The 26,417-nt window shown below is 45.3% G+C and overlaps 1 long non-coding RNA gene across 2 annotated transcripts; it reads right to left on the reverse strand.

The window, feature by feature from the left end:
• Positions 1-8,955: 8,955 nt before the first annotated feature.
• LOC122238146 lies at positions 8,956-26,167 on the reverse strand. Of its 2 annotated transcripts, XR_006217118.1 has the most exons (4): positions 25,141-26,167; positions 24,606-24,758; positions 14,391-14,596; positions 8,956-10,622 (listed from the first exon to the last, which is right to left on the reverse strand). It is a non-coding gene; the product is annotated as an uncharacterized LOC122238146 (long non-coding RNA). The 2 variants fall into 2 exon arrangements; XR_006217117.1 differs by lacking the exons at positions 8,956-10,622; positions 14,391-14,596 and adding an exon at positions 23,249-23,938 and having other exon boundaries at positions 24,389-24,758.
• Between the last annotated feature and the right edge of the window lie 250 nt (positions 26,168-26,417).

Genomic DNA, 26,417 nt, shown 5'->3' on the forward strand with positions numbered 1-26,417 from the left:
TTTGCAAACGACATATCAGATAAAAGGTTAGTATCCAAAATCTATAAAGAACTTATGAAACTCAACACCCATAAAACAAATAATCCAGTGAAGAAATGGGCCAAAGACATGAACAGACACTTCTCCAAAGAAGACATCCAGATGGCCAACAGACACATGAAAAAATGCTCAACATCATCCATCATCAGGGAAATACAAATCAAAACCACAATGAGATACCACCTCACACCTATCAGAATGGCTAACATTAATAACTCAGGCAACAACAGATGTTGGCAAGGATGCGGAGAAAGAGGATCCCTTTTGCACTGCTGGTGGGAATGCAAACTGGTGAAGCCACTCTGGAAAGCAGTATGGAGATTCCTCAAAAAATTAACAATAGAACTACCCTACGACCCAGCAATTGCACTACTAGGTATTTATCCATGGGATACAGGTATGCTGTTTCGAAGGGACACATGCACTCCCACGTTTATAGCAGTGCTATTGACAATAGGCAAAGTATGGAAAGATCCCAAATGTCCATCGATGGATGAATGGATAAAGAAGATGTGGTATAGAGGTTCCGGAAGATGGCGGCGTAGGAGGACGCGGGGCTCACAGCGCGTCCTGCCGATCACTTAGATTCCACCTACACCTGCCTAAAGAACCCAGAAAACCGCCAGAGGATTAGCAGAAGGGAGTCTCCGGAGTCAAGCGCAGACCAGAGGCCCACGGAAGAGGGTAGGAAGGGCGGCGAGGCGGTGCGCGCTCCACGGACTGGCGGGAGGGAGCCGGGGCGGAGGGGCGGCTCGCCGGCCAAGCAGAGCCCCCGAGTCGGGCTGGCAAAAGCGGAGGGGCCGGACGGACTGTGTTCCGACAGCAAGCGCGACTTAGCGTCTGGGAGGTCATAAGTTAACAGCTCTGCGCGGAAAGCGGGAAGGCTGGAGGACAAAGGGAGGGAGAGCTGCTGAGCCCCCGGACGGCAGAGCTCAGCTTGGCGGGGAACAAAGGCGCCAGCGCCATCTCCCCCGCCCATCCCCCAGCCAAAATCCCAAAGGGAACCAGTTCCTGCCAGGGAACTTGCTCGCTCCGCGCAAACACCCAACTCTGTGCTTCTGCGGAGCCAAACCTCCGGCAGCGGATCTGACTCCCTCCCGCTGCCACAGGGCCCCTCCTGAAGTGGATCACCTAAGGAGAAGTGAGCTAAGCCTGCCCCTCCAGCCCCCGTGCACCTTGCCTACCCACCCCAGCTAATACGCCAGATCCCCAGCAACACAAGCCTGGCAGTGTGCAAGTAGCCCAGACGGGACACGCCACCCCACAGTGAATCCCGCCCCTAGGAGAGGGGAAGAGAAGGCACACACCAGTCTGACCGTGGCCCCAGCAGTGGGCTGGGGGCAGACATCGGGTCGGACTGCGGCCCCGCCCACTAACTCCAGTTATACACCACAGCACAGGGGAAGTGCACTGCAGGTCCTCACCACGCCAGGGACTCTCCAAAATGACCAAACGGAAGAATTCCCCTCAGAAGAATCTCCAGGAAATAACAACAGCTAATGAACTGATCAAAAAGGATTTAAATAATATAACAGAAAGTGAATTTAGAATAATAGTCATAAAATTAATCGCTGGGCTTGAAAACAGTATACAGGACAGCAGAGAATCTCTTGCCACAAAGATCGAGGGACTAAGGAACAGTCACGAGGAGTTGAAAAACACTTTAAACGAATTGCAAAACAAAATGGAATCCACGATGGCTCGGCTTGAAGAGGCAGAGGAGAGAATAGGTGAACTAGAAGATAAAGTTATGGAGAAAGAGGAAGCTGAAAGAAAGAGAGATAAAAAAAATCCAGGAGTATGAGGGGAAAATTAGAGAACTAAGTGATACACTAAAAAAAAAATAATATACGCATAATTGGTATCCCAGAGGAGGAAGAGAGAGGGAAGGGTGCTGAAGGGGTACTTGAACAAATTATAGCTGAGAACTTCCCTGAACTGGGGAAGGAAAAAGGCATTGAAATCCAAGAGGCACAGAGAACTCCCTTCAGACGTAACTTGAATCGATCTTCTGCACGACATATCATAGTGAAACTGGCAAAATACAAGGATAAAGAGAAAATTCTGAAAGCAGCAAGGGATAAACGTGCCCTCACATATAAAGGGAGACCTATAAGACTCGTGACTGATCTCTCCTTTGAAACTTGGCAGGCCAGAAAGGCTTGGCACGATATCTACAGTGTGCTAAACAGAAAAAATATGCAGCCGAGAATCCTTTATCCAGCAAGTCTGTCATTTAGAATAGAAGGAGAGATAAAGGTCTTCCCAAACAAACAAAAACTGAAGGAATTTGTCACCACGAAACCAGCCCTACAAGAGATCCTAAGGGGGATCCTGTGAGACAAAGTACCAGAGACATCACTACAAGCATAAAACATACAGACATCACAACGACTCTAAACCCATATCTTTCTATAATAACACTGAATGTAAATGGATTAAATGCGCCAACTAAAAGACATAGGGTATCAGAATGGATAAAAAAACAAGACCCATCTATTTGCTGTCTACAAGAGACTCATTTTAGATCTGAGGACACCTTTAGATTGAGAGTGAGGGGATGGAGAACTATTTATCATGCTCCTGGAAGCCAAAAGAAAGCTGGAGTAGCCATACTTATATCAGACAAACTAGACTTTAAATTAAAGGCTGTAACAAGAGATGAAGAAGGGCATTATATAATAATCACAGGGTCTATCCACCAGGAAGAGCTAACTATTATAAATGTCTATGCGCCAAATACCCGAGCCCCCAGATATATAAAACAATTACTCATAAACATAAGCAACCTTATTGATAAGAATGTGGTCATTGCAGGGGACTTTAACACCCCACTTACAGAAATGGATAGATCATCTAGACACACAGTCAATAAAGAAACAAGGGCCCTGAATGATACATTGGATCAGATGGACTTGACAGATATATTTAGAACTCTGCATCCCAAAGCAACAGAATATACTTTCTTCTCGAGTGCACATGGAACATTCTCCAAGAAGATGTGGTATATATATACAATGGAGTATTGCTCGGCAATCAAAAAGAATGAAATCTTGCCATTTGCAACTATGTGGATGGAACTAGAAGGTACTATGCTAAGCAAAATTAGTCAAAGAAAGACGAATATTATATGACTTCACTAATATGAGTCCTTGAGATACAGAACAGATGAACACAAGGGAAGGGAAGCAAAAAGAATATAAAAACAGGGAGGGGGACAAAACAGAAGAGACTCATAAATATGCAGAACAAACTGAGGGTTACTGGAGGGATTGTGGGAGGAGAGATGGGCTAAATGGATAAGGGGCGTTAAAGAATCTACTCCTGAAATCATTGTTGCACTATATGCTAACTTGGATGTAAATTTTAAAAAATTAAAAAATTAAAATTAAATTAAAAATTTTTTCTAAAAAAAAAAGAACATGGTTTATCTTTCCATTTATTTAGGGCTTTAATTGCTTTCATCAGGACTTTGTAGTTTTCAGCACACTGATTTATACCTGGGTATTTTGGGGTGCTGTTATAAATGGCGTTCATTTTCTCTCAATGCCCAATTGTTCATTGGTAATATGTAGATATATAATTGATTGTATGTTGTTGGCTTTGTTCCCTGTTACCTTGGTCAGCTCATTTATTAGTTCCAAGGAGCTTATTTGTCGTTTCCATGGGTTCCTCTAAATAGACAATCATATCTTCAGTGAGTAATGGCCGTTTTCTTTCTTTCTTTATACCATGTGCCTTTTCTTTTTCTTGCCTTATCGTACTAGCTCAGACTTCATCTGTTGTGTTGACTGGAATGCTGTGAGCAGACATCTGAGCCCTGCCCCCATCTCCAGAGGAGACAGTCTTCCACCATCAGGGGTAGGGTTCATTTTACGTTTTGTCACAGATTCTCCTTGTCAAGGTAGAGAATTTCTTCCCATTTCTAGTTTACCGAGAGCAGTTTTTATCATGAATGGATATTTAATTTTTTTCAAATGCTTTCTCTGCATCTATTAAGGTCATATGATTTTTTTTTCAATGTATTCATATAGGGAATGACACTGATGGATTTTTAAATGTTGAACCAGCCAAGGCTGGGGTTTGTGGGATTAACCCCACTTGGTCATGACAATTGTCCTATTGCTGAATTGATTTGCTAATATTTTGTTTAGGATTGTTTCTGGCTATATTCATGAGGGATATTGGTTTGTAGTTTTCTCTTCTTGAAATGCCTTTGTCTGGTTTTGCTATTAGGATATTACTGGCCTCATAAAATGAGTTAGAAAGTATTCTCTTTTACTTTCTGGTAGAGATCATGCAGAATTCATATTATTTATTCCTTAAATAACTGGTAGAATTCACCACCGAAACTTTCTGGACCTAGAATTTTATTTGTGGAAAGGTTCTTAACTACAGAGTCAATTTTTGTTAATAGATGTAGGTTATCCAGATTTCCTGTTTCTTCTTGAGTGAATTTTGATAATTTGTGTGTTTCAAGGAACTCGCCCCCTTCATCTAAGTTGTTGAGTTTATGGGCATATTGTGCTCATACAGTTTCTTTATTGTCCTTAGTGTCTGTGTGCTCGGTGGTGATATCTGCCTTTCATTCCTGAAATTGATCATTTTCACCTTCCTCTTTTTTTTCTTGAACACTTTAGGTAGAGGTTTATCATTTTTATTGGTCTTTTACAAGAACTAGGTTTGGGTTTCACTGATTTTTCAGCACAATAGACTCCTGTACAACACAAGGGTTGAGGCACTGACCCCCAGTAGAAAATTTACATAGGACTTTTGACTCCCCCAAACAGCCTACTGTTGACCGGAAGCCTAACCAATAACAGATATAGTTGATCAACATATTCTGTATTAATGTGCCATATTCATACAATAAAGTGAGTTAGAGAAAAGAAAATGCCATTAAGAAAATCCCAAGGAAGAGAAAATACATTTACAGTCCTGTCCTGTATTTTTCAAAAAACCCCATGTGTATGTGGGTCTGCACGGTTTAAGCCCATGTTTTCAAGGGTCAGCTGTATTGCTTTTCTGTTTTAAATGTCATTAATTTCAGCTCCGTTATCTGTTTCTTGCATTAGAATTAATTTGCTCTTCTCTTTCTAGTCCCTCAAGGCAGAAGCTTAAATTATTGACTTGAGGCCTTTCTTTTTCTCCAATATAAACATTTCATGCTATAAAATTCCCTGTAAGTACTGCTTTGGCTACATGCCATGAATTCTGATACTGTGTGTTTTCTTCTGTGCTCCATTCAATGTATTTTCTAAGTTCCCTTGAGACTTCTACTTTGACTCCTGACTAATTAAGATGTTATTTAATGTCCAAATATTTGTGAATTTTCCAGATAATTCTTAGTTTACCTTTATTACGCCCAGAGAACACACTTTGAATGATTTGAATTCTTCTAAATCTGCTTGTTTTACAAGCTATGGTGTTGTCTATCTTGACCAATGTGTCAGGTGCACTTGAAAAGAATAGGTGTTCTGTCTATGGACATAGTGTTCTATAAATGTCAGTCAGGTCAAGCTGGTTGACAGTGTTGCTCAGGTCTTCTGTATCCTTGCTGATTTTATTTCCACATTTCTACATACTACTGATAGAGGGGTGTTTACACCTGTAATGTAATTGTGGATTTGTCTGTTTCTTGTTGCAAGCCTACCAGTTCTTGTTTTGTGTGTTTTTAAGTTCTGTTGTTAGATGTCTGCACATTTAGAATTTATATTTCTTTGTAAATTTACCTTCTTATCATTCCATGATGTTTTCTTCATACAGGTATTTTCCCTTCTGAATGATGCATTGTCTTATGTTAATGTAACCACTCCAGATGTCTTCTAATCAGTGTTTGCATGGCATATATCTTCTTTCATCCATTTACTTGTAATCTATCTAAATCTTATTAAAGTAGATTTCTTGTAGACAGTATATAGTTGGGTCTTATATTTGTGCACTCAAACAAACTCTGTTTTTAACTGGTGTGTTTAAAGTATTTAAATTGAGTGTGATTACTGGTATGGTTGGGTTTGGGTCACCATTTTGTTTTTCTGTTAGTTCCTTCTGTTTTTGTTCTTCTGTTCCCTCTTTCATACCTTTCTTTGAATTACTGAATAACTTTTAGAATTCCATTTCAATTTGTATATTGGATTTTTTGCTACATCTCGTTGTGTAATATTTTTTAGTCATGGCTACCGAATTATAGTATACATATCAATTTTCCGTGTATTTTTGCATGGAACATCTTACCACTTTCCATAAGTTGTGGAAGACTTACAAACACCATCTTCTGTCATCGCCGCCATGCGATATGTCTGCACACACTATAAACACCCCAGAAAGTGTTACAGTGTTTGCTTTGAACAGTAGTAAATATTCTAAAGAGCTTGGGAAAAAAATAGTCTGTTACGCTTCTCCGGGTCCTGAGCCTCTCTGTTGCTCACTTCATTTCTCAAGTTCCAGGCTTCCTTGGGACCTCCCCCTTCAGCCTGAACAACTTTCTTAGCACCTCCTTCAGAGCAGGCCCAGAGGACACGTTGTCTTTGTTTTTATTCGCCCAAGGGTATCTTCAGTTTGCCATCATTCCGGGAGGACACAGTTTGTCGGAAGAGCAGTTCTGAGTTGACAGAACCTACGTCCTGCCCCGCTGTCGTCCGTGGGCCTGGCTCCAGCAGGGAGGCCTGCAGCCACCCGCGTGGTCGCCCCTCTGCGTGTCCTGTGTCACTTTGCCTGGCCTGCTTTCAACTTTGTTTTTAATCTTTGGTTTTCAGCAGTTTGTGATGTTTCCAGGCCTGATTTTCTTTTAATTCATCTTATTTAAGGTTGTTCAGCTTCTTGAATCTGAAAAACATGTTTTTCACTAAATCTGGGATATTTTTAGCCATTATTTAAGGGTTTGTGTGTGTGCGTGTATACACAAGTCTTTTTCAGGGACTAAAATAACACAATCAGGGGCCCCTGGGTGACTCAGTCAGTTTAGCATGTGACTTTGGCTCAGGTCATGATCTCGCAGTTCGTGGGTTCCAGCCCTGCATTGGGCTCTGTGCTGACAGCTCGGAGCCTGGAGCCTGCTTCCGATTCTCTCTCTCTCTCTCTCTCTCTCTCTCTCTCTCTCTGCCCCTCCCCCCACTCATGCTCTGTCTCTCTGTCTCTCTCAAAAATAAACATTTAAAAAATTTTTTAAATAATAAAATAACACAATCATATTGTACTTTTGATATTATCCCACAGGTCCCTGCGCCTCTGTTCATGTTCCCCCAACATTTTTCTTCTCTCCTCTATGTTGGATAGTTTCTATTGATCTGTCTTTAAGTTCACTGGCTCTTGTTTTCTGTTGTCTGTATTCTGTTACTGAGCTTATCGTGTGAATATTTGGTATTGTTTTTAAATGTCATGTGATTCTGTTGTACAGAAAACTTGAGAGCCACTAGCTTCATACCTCTGGGCCTCAATATCCTCACCTTAAAAAATGAGGTGATGGTCTCTGCCTCCTGGGGTTGCTGGGCCTGAATCACAGGGTCTGAGACGCCCAGCAGCCTCACCAGAGTAGTCAGGGAGTGTAGACCAACCAGTGCCCAGCAAGTTCCATTACAGGCAAAGCAGGGTATCTCTGTGGAAGGTACTACCGAGCACAAAAGGATACTGCTCCAGAAGTTCTCAGTTTGAATGGCAGTGACAGGCTAGAAGTCAGCGGCCATTCAGTCCAAGCTGTGAAGGTGCGAAGGTGCTTAGCAAGCTGTTGCAGGGGATGTGGACAAAGTGGCCACCAGCCGCGGGGTGGCTGCACGTGCCCAGACTGAGGCCAGTACCGAGTGCCAAGAGCACCAGACAAGGGTGGAGAGACCAGGATTTTCATCTTAAAATATGTTTTTAAGGGGAAACTACAATATACAGACTTCACAGAAATCCACATTTAGCATGTTATATAGAAAATTTTAACTAAGTTTGTAATTTAGGCTGCTGCTAACAGCATTACTGTGTATAGTTACAATAAGGGCTGCACAGGCTAGAGTCAAAAAGAATTGTTCTCATATTTGCAGCTATACTTAGTGGTGTACTCAACAGAGTCATGTTTCAGTATTAGACTCTTGTGTTGAGCAGTAATATGCCTGTGCATAATGTATTGGCACTAGCTATTTTGATAAAATATGACGCATTTTAAATGCCCTTAAGTGATCCAGATTTGGGGGCACCTGCCTGGCTCAGTCGATTGAGCGTGTGACTCTTGATCTCGGGGCCATGGGTCCAAGCCCCATATTGGGTGTAGAGCTTACTTTAAAAATAATAAACAAGAGGGGCACCTGGGTGGCTCAATCAGTTGAGCGTCTGACTTCAACTCAGGTCATGGTCTCACAGCTCATGAGTTCGAGCCCCACGTCGGGTTCTGTGCCGACAGCTCGATGCCTGGAGCCTGCTTCAGATTCTGTGTCTCCCTCTCTCTCTGCCCCTCCCCCACGCACACTCTCTCTCTCTCAAAAATAAATAAACATTAAGAAAAATGAAAACAATAATAAATAATAATATTAAATGATACAGGTTAATTTATGAGTAGATATTTTAGCTAAAACTGTCCTCCTCTTATGCACAGAATATTCAAGGTATCTCCAAGCACCCAATTCGGATCACTAAACTGCAGAATTTTAAAGGTAACCTATTTCTTTCTACTTTGCTGAAGTCTGGGGTAACATTTTCTAAAAACAAGTGTATATAATTGCTTTTCTATAGAACTAATTTCTTTGGTTCCTGAAGTTCTCTGTATTTGCATGACCAGGATTTAAGCACACATTGAAAAATAAACTGATGTGGCACCTCCCTTTTAGGGAGTTAAAATAGATGATAATTATACAAGGAAAGCAGCTCCCCTCCCACCATCTCTCCCTCACCAGCTTCCCAATAGAGGAGAAAAACAAACACAGTAAAACTGGCTTTTATTAAAGTCTGAAAACTACTGGAAATGTTTATAAAAAGCTTTCTTTTGAGCTCTTCCATGGTAATGCTGCTGGTTACATTTATAAAAAAGAAAAAGCTCAAACCTGAGCAAAGAAGGTTCTGTGGCGCCTCCCCCTGGGGTCCTGGTCCCTCTGCTTCAGGAGCTGCCGCTTCTGCTGGGTCCCCACAAAACAGTGAAGCATGACGAGGGGTCCTTTTCAAATGCACGAAGCCACACTTAAGCGGGACCGTGGAGGTGACCATAGCAACTTTGCCTCCTGCCGCCCTTCAAATCGTATTGGTGCATCGTAGGACCGCACTTCCCCAAAGTCTGTCTCCTGGTCGGAGAGGTTCAGGGAGTCTCTAGACCGTTCTTAACTGGAGTACGTTCTAGAGTCAGTAGTTTTTGAGCTTTTCCTCACCAGGAATTCCAGACACAACATAAAATTTTAACAACAGAAAATCCACTTTACTCTCAGCGGTACCGTGATATTTCTAAATTATGTTAATAAATATATTCAGCAGTCAGAAATCTGGACTCTTAAATTTGGAATGATATTTGAATAAACTTCGTGACAACTGGCTGTGAAGAAGCTCGTGTCCAGATTCGCCAAGTGCCCTTGAAATAACAATTCAGGTGCGGAAGGCGGAAGGCTCACCGTCTCCCCGAGGAGCACGTTGGTCTCACCCGAGGGCCACACCTTCCTGGCAGCAGGTGCGGGCAGACTATGTCCGAGAGACACCCTGTGTCACTGCAGCTCACTTCATGCATCTCATACAGTTCATGTGTTTGGAGACGAATACTTCAGAAGTACTTACAGAATTCACTCTTTAAAATAAATCCTAAGGCAAAAATTTACGCGGAGAGATTTCTTGTGCATAGTGAATAGAAGCAGATCTGCTCCCAGGGTCCCTCACCCTGTCTAGGCCCCAGATGCCCCTGTACAGCCCCACCCCATCTGCCTCTCCTTTCTGCCATCTGTCCTCATCACCCTGGCTCCCTGCCTTGCTCACTCGCTGCAGATGTGCTGGCCTCCAACGTGGGCCAGCCCCACCTCGTGCCCAGCATGGAACCTCTTCACTAGAGACCTTCTGGCTCCCTCCTTCACCTCCTCTGTGCCTTTGCTCAGACATCACTGTCTCAGGGACGTGTATACCGACGGCCCGCTCACTCATCAACCTCCTTTCTTGATCCGTCTTTCCCACTTCTCGTCTTCCGACACTCTAGATAACTCACAGTGTCTCCTGCTCCTGGAACATAGGCTCCGCGGAGAAAGGCTGGTCTGTTCTGTTCCCTAACAAATGCCAAGCGCACAGCCTGGCACACAGCAGGCCCTTCCACACTTCTGACGTACAGAATAAACAGACGAGGCGCTGCTGGCCTCACAGAGGCGGGCGGGGGGAGTCTCTTACTTAGACTTGCGGAGACAGGGATGGCCGGTGGCCCTGAGGCCAAAGGAACCTGGCAGATGGGTGGGGGGATGTCGCTAGAGAGGCCGCAGTGAGGACGGAAAGTTGAGGGTGGGCCGGGCCGCGGGTACAACGACGAGAGGCTGTTCGTGGATTCCGAATTAGCGTAGACTCTTATCTCACAGACTTTTCACAGATTGAATTGCACATTCTTGCACACTTATCTGGGGATCCGGAACTTTGGAAGCTATTCCGGGAATCTGAAAAAGATGATGTATTTTCTACCCTGACTTCACTGTGGTAAGATATATGAGCTCACAATGTTATCAGATCTGCAGGAATGCTGACATGAGTTTTCAAAAGCCTGAAGTTATTCCAAGACTATTTTTTAAGAAAGAAATTATGTGTCTGTAGTAGTTGATCCCTTTGAAGGGAGGAGGAGACAACTGGATGCCAGTTTCCCTAATTATGAAAGAACCCATGCCCTTCGCCTCCAAACACGAAGCCCCTTGCTAGAGAATGTACCCGAGATACTAAAGAGTCCAGGGTGGGAGTCCGCCCCCCTCCACACGTGCGTGGGGTGCGCGTGCGCTGTGCTGGGCACGGGCCCTTGTCTCCGCACTCCCACCCCATCAGGCCGCGAGCACCTCAGGCCACAAGGGACGGTCCCTGCCTGATGGTGACCTACACTCACAGAGAATTCCGGGGGCGACGGCCTCAGGTTTTGTTGGGCGGTCGGACAGTGTCTCAGACGCCTGCGTCTGTGTTCCCCGGGCTGTCAGCTTTTCCTGGCCCCGATTGTGAAGTACCTGCTGCCCCCTCTCTCAGGAGAAGAGAGGGAAGTGGGGGCTCCCCCTCGAAGCTCCCCTTGTCAGGAGGGAATCCCGCCTGGGCCCTGCTGCACACAGCTGCCTTGCAGCCTTTCCAGAGCAGGGCTGTAGCTGCAAGGGAGGCAGGTAGCAGCTCCTCTCCGGAACAAGGAGGAGCACTCAGTTTCCCCGGGGCAGGTACGCCCTGCCTCGAGCTAAACCGAGATGCTGCTATGTGGTGCGAGAGACGCCGGGTGGCCACCTGTCGGGAAGGCCACCGCCCTGCTCTCCATCCCCCCACCAGCAGCTGCTCCCTCCACCTTCCCTCCTGCCTCGGGCCTCCTCCCCCCCAGCCTGGCTCCCCTCGGGAGTCCCCCCCCCGGAGGCACCGCTCCACCAAGCCTGGGGTGCTCAGGCCGCTGTACTTCCCTCTCTGTCCACTTCACGGTCCTTTCCGAAGTCGTGTGAGCCCTGCGAGGCCGGCCCCCCATCCAGCACGGGCACCAACCCCTCCCCACCTGGGCCCCCACAGCCACCGGGCACTCCAGGTACATGCCTCACCCAGGCCTTTGCTTCCCTCACTTGAGAAGCTCTTTCCCCGAGCATCCCCGTGACTCCCCAACAGCCCATCGTGCAGCCCCATGGCTTCCCTCGAGGACCTGACCTCCCTGTCACCACAAATATCCATGGTGTCCATCTGGCCTGTCCCGCTGGAATGTCCCTGCCTCAGCGTCCCTTTATGGGGGCCCTGCCCCCTGCCTGCCCCGAGAGGTGTGCAGTCTCAGTGTGCGTCTGTTGGGTGAATGAGGGAATAGCATGGAGCCTGTTGGCCAGAAAGCATCTCCTCTCCAGGCCCCCACCATCACAAGACTTCAACCCTAACTTGAATTTTAAAAATTAGGAAAATTACTCTCGTATACACACGAGGAGGGAGTATACGCCGAGCTGGATTCTGAAGAGTGGGAATTAGGCTCATGATGGCATCCGAGGGGGAGGTCACAAAATCCACGGAACAGCAGAGCATTAGGCCGGAGGAGGGGGCGGGGAGGGCATGGCGCCCCCCCCCCCCCAGTAGGGCAAGGCGGTCATGGCCTCAGCCAGCTCCCAGCAGCGACCTGCAGTCTGGCCACCGGGCCTGGGTCCCCTGTACCATCTGGAGCATCTAGGCCGGGGCCTCCCCCATACTGGCCACCCCTCCGGGGCCACCTCATACTGAGACCCGAGACCCCACCTCCCCCCCAAACTGTGCCCTGGGTTCCTCTCTGGCCGCCCAGCCCTCCTCTCCTGTCTGTGCTCCCTTCCTGGGAGTCCTTCCATAGGATGCAGTCCAGACTCCTCCTCCACACCCCCTTCACCCCCAGGCCACACACTTGTGGCCCTGCTGGGTGACCACTGGATCAGTGGAGGAAGGACGGATCCCCGCCTCCCCACTGAGCCCCATCAGCTGTCCCGCCGAGGACTTGCCGCTCCCTCGACTTCTCCCCTTCCTGGTGGGTGTTTCCAGCCCTGGTGATCCCACTCTCTGCTCTCCTGTTGCCCACCCCCAGGGTGCAGCAGGAAGCCACTAAGTGGTGGTGAGTAAGAGCACCATGAGTTTGGGTCATCTGACCTGAGAAGGACCTTTTCTAGTCTCTACTCATTGGCTGCTCCAAATGTTTTTAGACTTGCCACAAACGTCTACTCTTCTCTCTAATCTTGAAAGAAAACCTCACCTTTTACTTGAATGACAAAGAAGCCTTCAGACATGAGATGAGCCCCTGAACTCCCTCCCACTCCGCCTCAGTGTCAATGTGTGCCCTTCTCCCAGTCTTCAGAGTTCCTGTCTGAAAAGAGGAAGCATCCTCTATTGCCAAGATCAGGACTGTGCATTGCATATCTCTAGGCAATGCCACTCATTTACACATCATTGTGAGCGGCACCTCCTAGAGTTGTGCAGTGCACAACCAGTACAACTTTACATGGAAGTCCTCATCCACAGGCTCTTTATTTTCCATTTTTACTCTAGCAGTGTTAGATTCCCCTTGTCGACTTCCACCTTCCCCTCTACTGAGAGCAACAACAACAACGACCGTCTAGGGTGGCTTCAGGGAAGCCCTATTTTCAACCCCAATGAAGCCCTCAGTTACTGTTTAGGTACAAAAGAAGTCTACGCTTACTCCTTGTTCTTCCTCACTGCTGGCTCATCTTTGCTTTTTTTGAATAAACTTTCCCTTTACCTCCTTAGGCGTTTCTTCTTCCAATTTGAAGCCCAGAACTCCTCCATCCAGGACAATTATTACCATCCTTCAGGGTGCAGTTGGTGCTGAGGTCCACAGTACGAGTGGGCTCGGGCACTCCCCACCTGCAGTCCCCAGCTCAAAGGCTCTGCGGCTCTGTCACTGGCCCCCGGCCCCTCCGAGTCCCGTGCTCTCTCCCGGCCCGCTGCGTTGGGAGATGCCCTTCTCCTTGGTTTGCCCCGTCTGTTCTTTTTAAAATTGGGATATAATTTACCTACTATAAAACTCACCCTTTTAAGGTGTACAATTCAGCAGTTTTTAGTACATTCACAAGATTTTGCAACCATTGCCACTGCCTAGTTCCAGAACGTTTCCACCCCTCCAGAGAGAAGCTGTGCTTGTATCCCTGTCTCTCCCCATTCTTCCTCCCCCACGGAAACCACTAGTCTACCTTCTGTCTCTACACTCGTCTGTTCTGGATGTTTCACATTCATGGAACCATACGATACGTGGTCTCCCGTGTCTGGCTTCTTTCACCAGACATCATATTTTTAAGGTTTATCCTCCTGGTAGCGAGTATCAGCACGTCATTCCCTTTTTATGGCTGAATAATGTCCCTTTACATGGAATAGTGTATCGTCTATGTTTCGGTTTAAACAAGCAAATAATCTTCCGTTTGTTTACCCACTCACAGCTGGCGGGCGTTGTGTGGGTTTTTCTGGCTGTGATGAATAATAATGGTGCGAGCGTCCACGTATAAGTTTCGTGTGCACACGTGTTTTCATTTCTAACCTGACAGAATCGCCGGGCCCTACAGCGATTCTCTGTTTAACTTTTGTTTCTTGTGGTAAAATACAATAATGTAAGATTTACCATCTCAACCATTTCAAAACGTACAATTCAGTGGCAACTGTATTTACGTTTTGGAGGAACAAGGTAGCGATCCTACTTTCCATTCTCCTAAGCGCATGGGCTCCCGCTCTACCCGTGTTCTCGCCGATACCTTTTATTGTCTGTCTGTTGGGTCCTCGCTGTCCTGGTGGGTGTGAGGTGCTGTCTCGCTGTGGTTCTGGCTCACGTCCCCTGATGACTGACAGTGCTGAGCGCCTCTTCGGGTGCCTGATCTTTGCCTCTCTTCCCTCCTCTGCACCTTGAGCACAAGTGCTCACCGTCTTCCTCCCGAATGTCCTTTCTTCTGCCTCACTCTCCCTTCGGTTAGGATATAACACAGCGGTTTTTTTTTAGCATGTCATAGATTTAGTTTCACCCCTGCCCTTTCTCCAAGGACAAGGAAAGAACTAATAAAGATAAGAGCAGAAATCAATAAAATTGAAACTAGGAAAACAGCAGAGAAGACCAATGAAACAAACACTGATTCTTTGAGGGACGCCTGGGTGGCTCAGTCAGTGAAACATCCGACTTCAGCTCAGATCATGATCTCGCGGTTCCTGAGTTCAAGCCCCGCGTCAGGCTCTGTGCTGACAATAGGCTGACGCCGTCCCTCACTCACACTCTCGCTTTTTTGCTCTCTCTCAAAAATAAATATGAAAAAAAAGCTGATTCTTTGAAAAATCAATAAAATTGGTAAACTGACAAAAATAAAAACAGGATGCAAATCATCAGTATCAGGAATGGGATAAAGGATATTAATACAAATCCAGCAGACATCCAAAGGGTAAGAAGGGAGTATAACAAACAACTTTGTGCTAAAAACATTCAACAATTTGGGAGAAATGGACCAATTTCTTCAAAACCACGAACTACCAAACCCCAACTGAGATGAAGTAGGTAATCTGAATAGTCGTATAATCATTAAAGATATTGAATTTGTAATTTATAAGTTTCTTAAAAATAAGCCCCTAAAGAATCTACTCCTGAAATCATTGTTGCACTATATGCTAACTAATTTGGATGTAAATTTAAAAAAATAAAAAAATTAAATTAAAAAAAAAAAAGCCCCTAGGTCCAGATGGCTTCCCTGGAGTATTTTACCAAACATTTAAAGAAGAATTAAACACCTAACTGTATATAATGTCTTCTAGAAAATATAAGAACACTTCCCAATACTGTGAAGCCAGTATTACCCTAACGCTTAAACCAAAGAGAGTAAAAACAAAATAAACAAAAAAACTCAAACCCTCTACAGTTCAATATCCCTCACAAACTTAGGTGCTAAAATCCTCAACAAATTATCAGCGGGCCAAATCCAACAATGTATAAAAATAATTATTCACCATGTTCAAGTGGGATTTATTCCAGGTAGGCAAGACTGGTTAAACATTTGGAAATCAATTAATATAATTCACTATGTGATTAAACTAAAGAATAAAAATAATGTGATTATATCTGTTGACTCAGATGAAGCATTTGACAAAATCCAACATCCATTCATGATAAAAACTCTCAGGAAGTTAGAAAAAGAAGTGAACTCCCTCAACTTGATAAAGAGCATCTTCCAAAAAACCTGTAGCTAACAGCATTTGATGGTGAAAAGCTGAATGCATTCCCTCTAAGATCAGGGACAGCTTGTTATTATTGAATGTTGAAGTTCTAGCCATTGAATAAGACAAGAAAAAAGAAATAATGGTATACAGATTGGAAAGGGAGAAATAAAACTGTATTTGCAGATGACATCATTGTCTGTATAGAAGTCCCAAAGAACATACTAGAAAAGAATTTTTTTAACTCTTAGAACTAGTAAGTTCAGCAAGGTCACAAGACACAATATCAACATATAAAATCCAATTACATTTCTATAAATTGACAACATGCAGAAAATCAAATTAAAAACACAGTACTGGGGTGCCTGGGTAGCTCAGTCACTTGAGCATCTGACCCTTGATTTCAGCTCAGGTCATAATCCCAGGGTCATGAGATTGAGCCCCGAATCGGGCTCCATGCTGAGCATGGAGCCTACTTAAGTTTCTCTCTCTCTCTCTCTCTCTCTCTCTCTCTCTCTCTCTCCCTCTCCCCCTCCTCTCCCTGGCTCATACTCACTCTCTTAAACTAACAAACCAACACAATACCATTTAAAATCAGTCCAAAGAAACAATTAAAATAATCACTCCAAAGATAAGGGAGTAGTATCCATAGTATCCAAAGATAAGAAAAACTTAAGTACTCAGCTAACAAAGTATGTACAGGAGCCGCATGTCTGAGATTTCACCGTGCCAGTGAGAGAAGTCCAAGAGGACCTAGCAAGTGGGGAGACACCCTGTGCGTGGAACGGAAGACCCAACATAGTAAATGTGTCTGGTCTCTCTAGATTCATCCATAGGCTTAATTCAATCCCTATTAAAATCCAAGAAAGTGTTTTGTAGACGTAACTACACTTAGTCTGAGATTTATGTGAAAAGGCCTAGGCCCTGGAATAGCTAAAACAATGTTGACCAAGAATAAAGTAGGAGGAATCACTAGCCGATAGTAAGATATGACATACGGAAATCAAGAGAGTGGGATGTTAGCAGAGACCAGCAGGAAAGAGAAGCCAGAGACAGACCCACACAAATATGCTCAGCTGATTTTCAAAAAAGGTACGAAGTGCTGGGCAGAAAATAATTCTCTTCAGATTCATGTTAAGCTGATTGCCCATAAAGCCAACCTGAGAAGTTAATGTCTACGTTGGATCTTGTACGTGTCTTTTCTGCATTTGATTAGCTTGTATTAGTTTTTGAGAGAGCTTCAAAACTAAGAGGCTTTTAATATTTGCACGATGGTCGCTTCTAATTCCCCACCAGTGGTAATAAAGCAGTGCTTGTGACTTATACTATAATTAGTTGCTGTGGAAATGACTTTTATGTTCCAAACAGAGGACTAGAATAGCACATGGTAAAAAGCTGCAAGATCAAATCTACTCTTAAAAATGTTTGTTTCATGCAAATGTCCTATTGTTTGAAACTCAGAGAGCAAATGGGCAAGTTGATATTATATTCTGGAATATTTAGTAACATTTTCAAAGACTAACAATTTCCTTGAAAAACCTTTTATCAAATATATATATTACACATAAAATGGAGACTGGGAACAAATCTTAGAAATCCTCTATAAAGCTGCAATTTGATCAATCAGAGCCAGAGAGCCTGAGAGCTGGAACCTGCCCATGGAGTCACATCGGAGCGAGGTCAGACCTTAGAGCTGCTGCGGCCAGCTTCAGCATTTTCAAATGCTCATGGAAGACACAGCCGTTCTGAACTGCGGGTCCAAGATAGGCCCTGCATCGCTCAGCATGGAGCCTGCTTAAGATTCTCTCTCTCTCCCTCTGCCTCTCTCCAGCTCACGCTTGTTCTCTTAAACTAACAGAGACAATATAATTTAAAATCACTCCAAAGATAATGGAGTACTATCCATAGTATCCAAAGATAAGAAAAACTTAAGTACTCAGCTAACAAAGTATGTACAGGAGCCACGTGTCTGAGATTTCACCGTGCCAGGGAGAGAAGTCCAAGAGGACCTAGCAAGTGGGGAGACACACTGTATGCAGGGAACGGAAGACCCAACATGGTTAATGTCTGGTTCACGTATAGGAAGATGCCACAGTACAGTAATCATTACACGTTTGCCCAGTTAGGTGGTTTCCTAAAAGCTTTACAAAATGTAGGTAAAAGTTTTCCTTTTTGGCTATGCATTCAACTCAACATTTTCAGAGTGAAACTTAAAAAAGAATTTTTCACTGAAGAATATATTAGTTTTTCTTTTTAAGATTTTTTGGGGCGCTCTTTTGAGATAGTCTCTCGTAAGGTGAGTGTGGTAGATAGTATTGCAGGCCGCTTCCCTTCTCTGGGGGACGGTGGTGCTTCGCTACCCAGCAGATGACAGACTCGGGCCTGTGACTTTCTCTAGCTAATAAAATGTAAGCAAAAGTGACCTGTGTTGCTCCTAAGCTAAGGCTTTAATAAAGTGCACATGCCTCCTCTTGATTTCTTTTGTCTCTGTCACCATAGCTGGCAACATTGACAGAGGCTTCTCCATCACCCTGCATTATACATGGTGGACCGGCCTGGAAGGAAGACGTAGTGAGACCGAAAGATAAACTATTCTTGCTGTAGGCCGTAAGATTTTGGAGTAATTTATAATGGCAGCATCACTTGGTCTAATAGTATCTATAGGACTTGGCGCCAGAGTAAGAGGTTGTGTAAGGAATCCTAAATCATGTAGCACTGGCTTCACAGGGAGGTGGCAGGCAGTGAGGAGTCATCTACTGGAGGCTGGAGGACGGCATTTGGTAAATGGCATAACATTTGGTGAAATTGTCTTTTGTGATAATTTGTGAGGCAAATAACATCTAATTACCTGAGGCTTTAGGCCGAGTGGCCAACAGAACTAAAACGTGTTCTGGTCACTTTTGCTGCATGCAACAAGGTGCTTAAGAAACAAGAGAATTGGCCAGTGTACAAGGAGGCATGAAAGGGAATAGAGATTCCAGAAAATTGGAGTCTTGGGCATTTGAATACAGAAATGATTCTCCTCTCCAACCAGTGAGAGATTAATCTGAAAAGGGCTTTGAGCAACAAAGGCCAATTAAAACACCGCCTTTAACAAATGAAAGATGTGGCCTTAACGCCTACTGTTAACATCTCTGAGAGAATCAAGATGGCACCCATAAGGTTTTAGTTAGACCACATAACTCCAAAAAAAAAAAAACAAAGAGACTAGCAGTGGCTTTCCCACAAACTCCTGGTAAAGCCAAGGCACCTGCAGTAAAGTCTAGAGAGAGGATACATCTCCAAATGAATTATGAGTGGGTCTGTTGGCACATGGAACTGAACAAAGTCAAACGGAGCTGATTATGTTTCTGAAAGTTGTACTTCCCCGAGGACCACCAGTCAGGAGTAAAAAGAGGTGGTGATGGTTTGAGATTTAAACCCGCGGGCCCCACATCTTCTATGGGAAGCAACAGTCTGGGATATACGCTCGTCCCCCTGGGAAAGAAAATTTCTCAGTGCCCTCTTACATGTAGCCAAGAAATATAACAGAAAAGGAAATCCCAGGAAGCGGATAAAAGGACACACAGAACAATGAACTAGGAATACATTCCCAGGGAACAGATTCAGGGTCTAGTTGAGGACCCTCTTCCACTCCCAGAGAAGGGCAGCACCTGCCCAATGACAATGCTGTGGACCGCTGACTGCTGTGCATTTCACACTCCCCCCTCATCCAGATGGGTGTACTTATTGTGGTCACCCTGCCCTTCCCGGCTGTGGCACGTCACACACCTGGTGGGACAGGTAGCCCATCAGCCTGCAGAGCAAGAGGAGCCACGTAAGACCTGATCTGAAGATGATCACAAAAGCCCTGATGCCCTGTCAGATGGGACTTTGAACGGTCACCCTTGGCAATAGGGAAGAGAGCAAATATGTCTGACCAGGAGGGTGGACTGTGGTACAATGTATTATTATTCAAAACTATTTGTCTTCCTCCCGAGAGGGAGAGTATGCTTCCTTGCCCGTGGACTCAGTCTTGGCTACTGACTTGCTTCAGCCAGTGGCGTGGGAATGGAAATGATGTTGTGTTTGTCACCAATGGGTATAAATCTTCAGAGCCAACACGTGGTTCTCCATATTCTCTTCTTCCTCTGCCACGAGAGCCACCGCTGTGCCTGATATGGGCTGGGATATACTCCTGACTCACAGGATGTGGATCACATGGGGCAGAGCCTCTCCTGACCCACGATGGACATACTACACAAACAGAACTAGCCCTTGTCTGTGGAGGCCTCTGGACATAGCTTGGCCCGTGCTCGCCACACAGCCCAGGTGCAACCATTTGTTTTGCCATGATTTAGGCATGCCTCCGTTAAAGATGAAATTACATCTCAATTCTGTCAGCTTCATTAATGAGTTTATACTAGGCATCAGTAATCTCTGAGTAAGCAGACTAGTGTCACAGAGAATTATATGCGTGTTCCAGACACTCCGGACCTACTTCCCATGACCACCTGAGATTTTCTGTGCCTGGAAGGCCAAGAACAACTTTGGGGTCTCTGTTGGGTTGCCACTAACAGTGCTGAAGAACCTCTTGCAACCTTGTGGTTTAGGGTCTTGGGTCACACTGCCACATAATGGAGAAGCCAGGTTTATAGGCCACGTCCCCCTAAGAGTTAGCATGACCTCTGCACCTTCCTCCTGATGCATACCTCATCCTATACTGATTAGATGTCCTAACATGTGCCTATCTTAGTGGGGCTATTTTTTAGGTTGTAGTTCATGAGAATATTAAAGGATGAATTTTTAGTTAAGATGTAAACAACAAAAACAAAAAAACACAAGAGACTATTGCTCTAACCCTAACAATAAAACCAAGATAAATAAATTACAACATCAGTTTTTCTAAATTTACCAGAGAGCTGAGGATACAACTAAGTGAACAGAGCTCCAGACAGTGATGAGCCCTTCACAGAAAAGAAGAAACCCATTGCTTCTCCCATCGCTGGTGGAGTGGCAGTGGAGGAGGACTGTCTTACAGCAGGGAGGAAGAGATCAGCTGAGCTTAATTAGTTGTGGGCTGGTGTGACAGAGTTCTAAAGAGCCTCAGCTCCAGATCCTATCACTTACCAACTCTTTTCCATGAGTCTTTACAGAGCGTCCAGGGGCAGATATCAAAGTTGGGCAGGCAGGGCAACTGAAAGGAGTCAATCCACGGTGTCCCAGACCTGCAGCTGCCAAGGGCTAGGTCAGGGAAGAATACTGAGAGAGCCCACCACCCCTGGCAGGCATTCTGGTACAGGAGACCTCCCCTGCAGTGTAGAAAGCTGGGCTGAGACTCGAGACAAAGCAAAGCTCCCAGCAACCCAAAAAGCTGGAGACTGGTTTGTAACACAGAGAAAGGTCACCTATGGTCTGAAACACTGATGGTGTACCTGTAAAGCCCAAAGAAATACTGGCAATTGTGCCAGTTCTCAGACTCCAGACCCCATAGAAGGGACATTTCTAATCCCACTTTCAAGACGTTTCAAGCCAATAGTGAACCGAATCAAACCAAAGTTTCAATAAAACCCAGACCCAGCCCAACCCACAGATCAAATTGACTTTGCTCTCAGCTCTAGTGACCTGATGTAAAAATTGGTGTGTCCTTTTCAGGATGTAAATATTTGCTTCAGTCTCTACTGTCCTTGTATGTAAAATGTCTAGCAAATAATAAAAATTTTTAAGAGCTAAGAAGTAAAGGGGCACCTGGGTGGCTCAGTCAGTTAAGTGTCTGACTCTTGATTTTGGCTCAGGTCATGATCTCATGATTGTGAGATCAAGCCCCATGTCAGGCACTGCACCGAGCATAGGACCTTCTTAAGACTCTCCCTCTCTACCTCTGCCCCTCTCTCCCGCTTGCACATGCGCGCTCTCTCTCTCTCTAATCAAAAAAAAATTCTTTAAATGCCAAAGTATCTAAATGAAGAAGTAGACAATATGTGTTAAGAGATTTTTCAATAGAAATGTGAAAACTATAGAAAGGACTCAAATAGTATTGTAAAAGATGAAAAAGACAACATCAAAACCGAGAATCCATCAGATAGCCTCAGAGCAGACTGGACCCAGCATAGGAAAGAATCATCAACTTGAAGACAGGCCGGTAGGAAGTGTCCCAAATGAAATACAAAGAGGAAAAAAGTGAAAACCACCCAACCAACCAGAGAATCCCAGCTATGTGGGACAATATGTTTTAACCTGTGTACATTTGGTATCTCACAAGGAGGACAGAGAGAGAATGGAGTAAAAAAGTTTTTGAAGGTAACATTTTCCAAAATTGATTGAAGAGATCAATCTGCATATCCAGAAAGCTCAACAAATCCCTAATAAGTTAAACAAAAAGAGAACTACACATTAGGCACATTAAAGCCAAACTCCCAAAGATAAAGAGAAAACCTTGAAAGCCGCAGAGGAAGAAACAGGATACACAAAGATCAGTACGAATTACGGCTGACTTTTCCCAGAAACAGCGGAGCCCAGAAGACGATGGAATAACATCCTTGCCGTGCTGAAAATGTCCATCTAGATTTCCGTATCCAGAAAAACATCTTCCAAAAAGCGAGGCAAAATAAAGACCATTTCAGATTTACAGACTCTGAACCAATGTGTCTCCATAGACCTGCACTGTTTGAAATGCCAGAAGCCGCTCTTCAGGGTGAAGAGAAAGGAGGCCACATGGGCCAGGAGCCCAGGCAGGAGGAAGACCACCCGTGACAGTGAGGGTAGATATAAAAATATGCTTCACTTCGTTTTGCCTCATTTATTTTGTTTGTCTTATGTAGTTCTAGATCCAATTTATATGTGGTTTTGAATTCTTGGAAAGTCTCTTAACAGTTTTTTTAAGTTTACAACATAGAAGGAGGATATAAGACATAAAAAGTACAATGGGCAGGATGGGGCGCACACAGAACTGTGCTGGTACCAGGGCCTGACACCACCCGTGCACCGGAGTAGTAGAGAAAGGCAGTACGACACCTGCTAGAATTTCTAGGGCAGGGCAGCCTCTAAAGCAATACCTAGGAGTCCATGCAGGAGACAGAATGCGCTGTTCAAAAACATGTGACCCGCCCAGAGGAATTCAAGAAAGACCAGCAGAGTACAAAATGCCAATGGAAATAAAACTAAAATACCAAGATGGGACGTTTCGACTGCAAAACAAAGAGCATTCCTGGAAATAAAGAGGGACATTTTGGGATGATAAAAGACAAATTCATCAAGAAGATATAACCATCCTAAACCTCTTTTTGGGTACCCAAAAAGAGAACTTTAAAATGCTTATAGCAAAAACTGACAGAACTGAAAAGAGAAATACATTGTACATTTTATTTATTCAGTCACTGAAACAGTCATTGCTTTTCCCAAAGGGAAATTTATTTCTAAATGAAGTTCAGTAAATATGTAATTAAGATGTCATATTATTACTCTTTTAAGATACAGTTTATGGAATTGGTTTCGAGATACACGGACTGTTAAACATTTGATTACCACACAGTATTATTTCTTCCTGGATTCTGTGTAGTGCTTCCAGAAGAAAGTCCTGCTGTAACAATGAATGAAAGCAAAGGACCCCTCTCAAATGATTAGTTCTGTTTTCTTTTTTCTGACCCAGGCATTGGGTAAATGGTATTGTCTGATCTTCCAGCCCCTTCTGTTCAGAGGTTGATTGGTTCTCTGGCACAATTCCTTCCAATATTCCTACAGGCATTGGCAGTTTTTAAATAATTCAGTGTTTTATCGGCCCTCAAAACTTCCCAATGTCACACATCCTCAAAAACACCACTGTAGTGACGTAGATTAATAAGCACGGCAAGATAGCCATGTCCTGTTGACGAGCAGAATCATCTCTTTCAGTGGGAACAGGTTATTAAATACTTCTTCTTGTCAAAGAGTAAAGTGGCTCTGCGTGCCTGATGACCATGGTCATTTTCACTGCTTTCCCCTTGAGGCTGAAGACTAGTGCTGGATACAGAGGGGGCACCGCTGGCAGAAGGGTAAATGTCAGCCACAAAACTCTGGCCCCACCAGGGGCATCTCTGCTCCAGAGTGTGGGCAACACACAGAGAGTCACAAGGCATGCCTTACAGGGGGAAACCTAGGAGGGAAGAATTAGGATAATGCTACCTTAAGAGTATTCTTAAACTTTCATGGATTTCAATACATGTAATGCAATGAATAGTTTATTCCAGAGCTAGAGATTTGGAAGAAACATTGGCAGAACTTACTTTTGTTCTGACTACCTGTGCGTGCGTGCCCTCCCTTCTGTCCCTCTTTCTTCCCTGCTTCTGTCCCTTTGACAACAAGAATAACACTCACGGAGTCTTACTGTTTGCCTTGTATTGTTTTAAAGACATCTCATTTAATACCAGCAAAAGCCTGTGATCATATTATTCCCCCATCTTTTGGATAAACTGAGACCAAGGTGGTTTAAGGAACTCGGACAAGGTCACACAGTTGCCGCCTAAGCACCGTAAGCCATGTCTAGAGAGTTCAATTCTAGAGCCGTGGCTTTTAACCCTTCGGGTTTTAGGAAGTAAATGCCCACCTCCTCTTCCTGAGCATTGTGATTTTCAGTTAAAGAGGAGACCATTTGCAGAGATGTGGCAGGGCGAAGCGCTGTGCACCAGCCCCCGTGGACGGGCTTGGAGGAGCCGGTCCCGAATCTAGGCAGTCTTCCTGGAGGCAGAGACGGACTCTGCAAGGTCACAGATGCAGTCAGGGCCGCAGCTCCCCCAAGAGGAGCGGGAACACTCACTTCTCACCTTCTGAGATCTGCCAGGGTGAAGCTAGGGGATGCTGGAGTCCAATCCCTCAGGACGCAGGGCAGCACGGGGATTCAGGGAGGTAGAAATGGGAAATGCCACGCAGAAACCCATGGAGAAGGACATCAGGAGAGCGGCGTTGTTCTGATGAAGCTGGAGTGGAGGGCATGGCTTGCAGTGTGGTCAGACGGACCGGACCCCCCTGTCTGCTCCTAAATTGGACCTAGCCCCATACTGGAGAAGTGGCCCTGCATCTGAGCTGGAGCTGAGCAGGCTTGTTGCTTTTAAACTCAGAAGTCAGCTAAGTCATCTCCTTCTGGGACAAGAGAGCAGGTGCACCGGGGACCCTGCACCTTCTGCCTCTGGGTGAAAGTATTCCTGATGCTTTTCCAGGGCCCCTTCCCATCATCCACATGTACCCAGGATGCCCTCCCCCCTTCCCTCGGTCCACCTGGGCTCCAGGTGCAGCTGTGCCTTTGGCTACAAGTATGATCTGAGATTTTTTCATTTATAAAATGGGACTAAGGACGCCTACCTTCCAAGATGATCCCATTCATCCACTCAACAAATACGTGAACATCAATCATGTTGATACAGCCATGAAGACAGGCCATCAGTGGGGAAGATGGACCTTACGCAACGCAACTGAATATTTCATCACATTTTTAGAAGATCGTAAAGGAGAAGTACAGGTTGCAGAGAGGGCATTGAGCAGTGCCCTGTCCTAGCCTGTGGTCAGGAAGGCTTCCATGAAGCTCTCAGGCAAGAAAACGTACAGCAGGGAAGGGAGGGTGGCGACACGTCAGACGGAGTGAAGGCACCAGGCCCTGGAGTGCAGAGCATCTCAAGGCTGTCAGAGGTGAGGCCCAGGTGCCCGGAGTGGGGGAGCCTCAGGGCACGGTGGGGTAGCTGTGCCAGGGTGCCCCTCAGTGCCGAGCTCCGGTCCAGCCACTCCAGTCCTTGGTGGCAGTCTGTCTGCAGTCCGCACCGGGGCCCCGTCCCTCCAGGGGCCGGCCTGCACCCCCCTTCTCCTTCCCACACCCCGGTCCCAGCCAGGCCTTGGGTGCCTCAGGGCCTCTTCCCTCTGTGACCTCAGCTCAGGCCTTTTTTCCTGCCCACACCCACTGTTATAATAACTTCCACCTCATCTCGCTGGGATGCGGCCTCACCATGTGACCCCTCTGGGCCTTCTCTGGCTGACGACACTCACCAGCCACAAGCCAGCGAACCTCAGCCAGCACCCCCGCCCCCCTGCCGTGCGAGCCAGGAACAAGACAGTTGCAGTTGCTGCTACCGTCCCCGATTGATCTGGTTGAGGTGGTGCGGTGAGAAGCATCACAACTGGAGAGAAGAAGGCAAAGGACTGTTCTGTGAAGACGGCATGGTTGCCTGCCTCAGAAGCCCTCCACTCCAGGGCCTGGAGACGACCAGGCACAAGTGGACGCCAGGAGCAGCTTCCCGGTAGACAGCAACCGGCTACAAAATGCCGGATGGAGGAACAGGTGCAGTGGGAAAGATGCGACTAGCATAAGCCTAACAAAAAAAAAAAAAAATGTGCAAGATCTGGATAAAAGAATAAAATGAAAATAGAAAAGAAAATAGGAAATCTCAGTTTTATAAAGATGTCTTCGTGGAAGATAAATTGCACCTTTAAAAAAACTGAAAAAAAAAAAAAAAAGATGTCTTCTCCGTGCATTCATGCACGACATAGAGAAGTGTCCTAGTAAATACACCACAGGATTTTTTTAGGAACTAGACAAAGTCACTTGCAGTTTATAATGTAAAAATAATCCATAATAACCGTGAAAAAAA

Source organism: Panthera tigris, chromosome B1 (genome assembly GCF_018350195.1).
Source record: "Panthera tigris isolate Pti1 chromosome B1, P.tigris_Pti1_mat1.1, whole genome shotgun sequence".
In the NCBI taxonomy this organism is placed as follows: domain Eukaryota; kingdom Metazoa; phylum Chordata; class Mammalia; order Carnivora; family Felidae; genus Panthera; species Panthera tigris.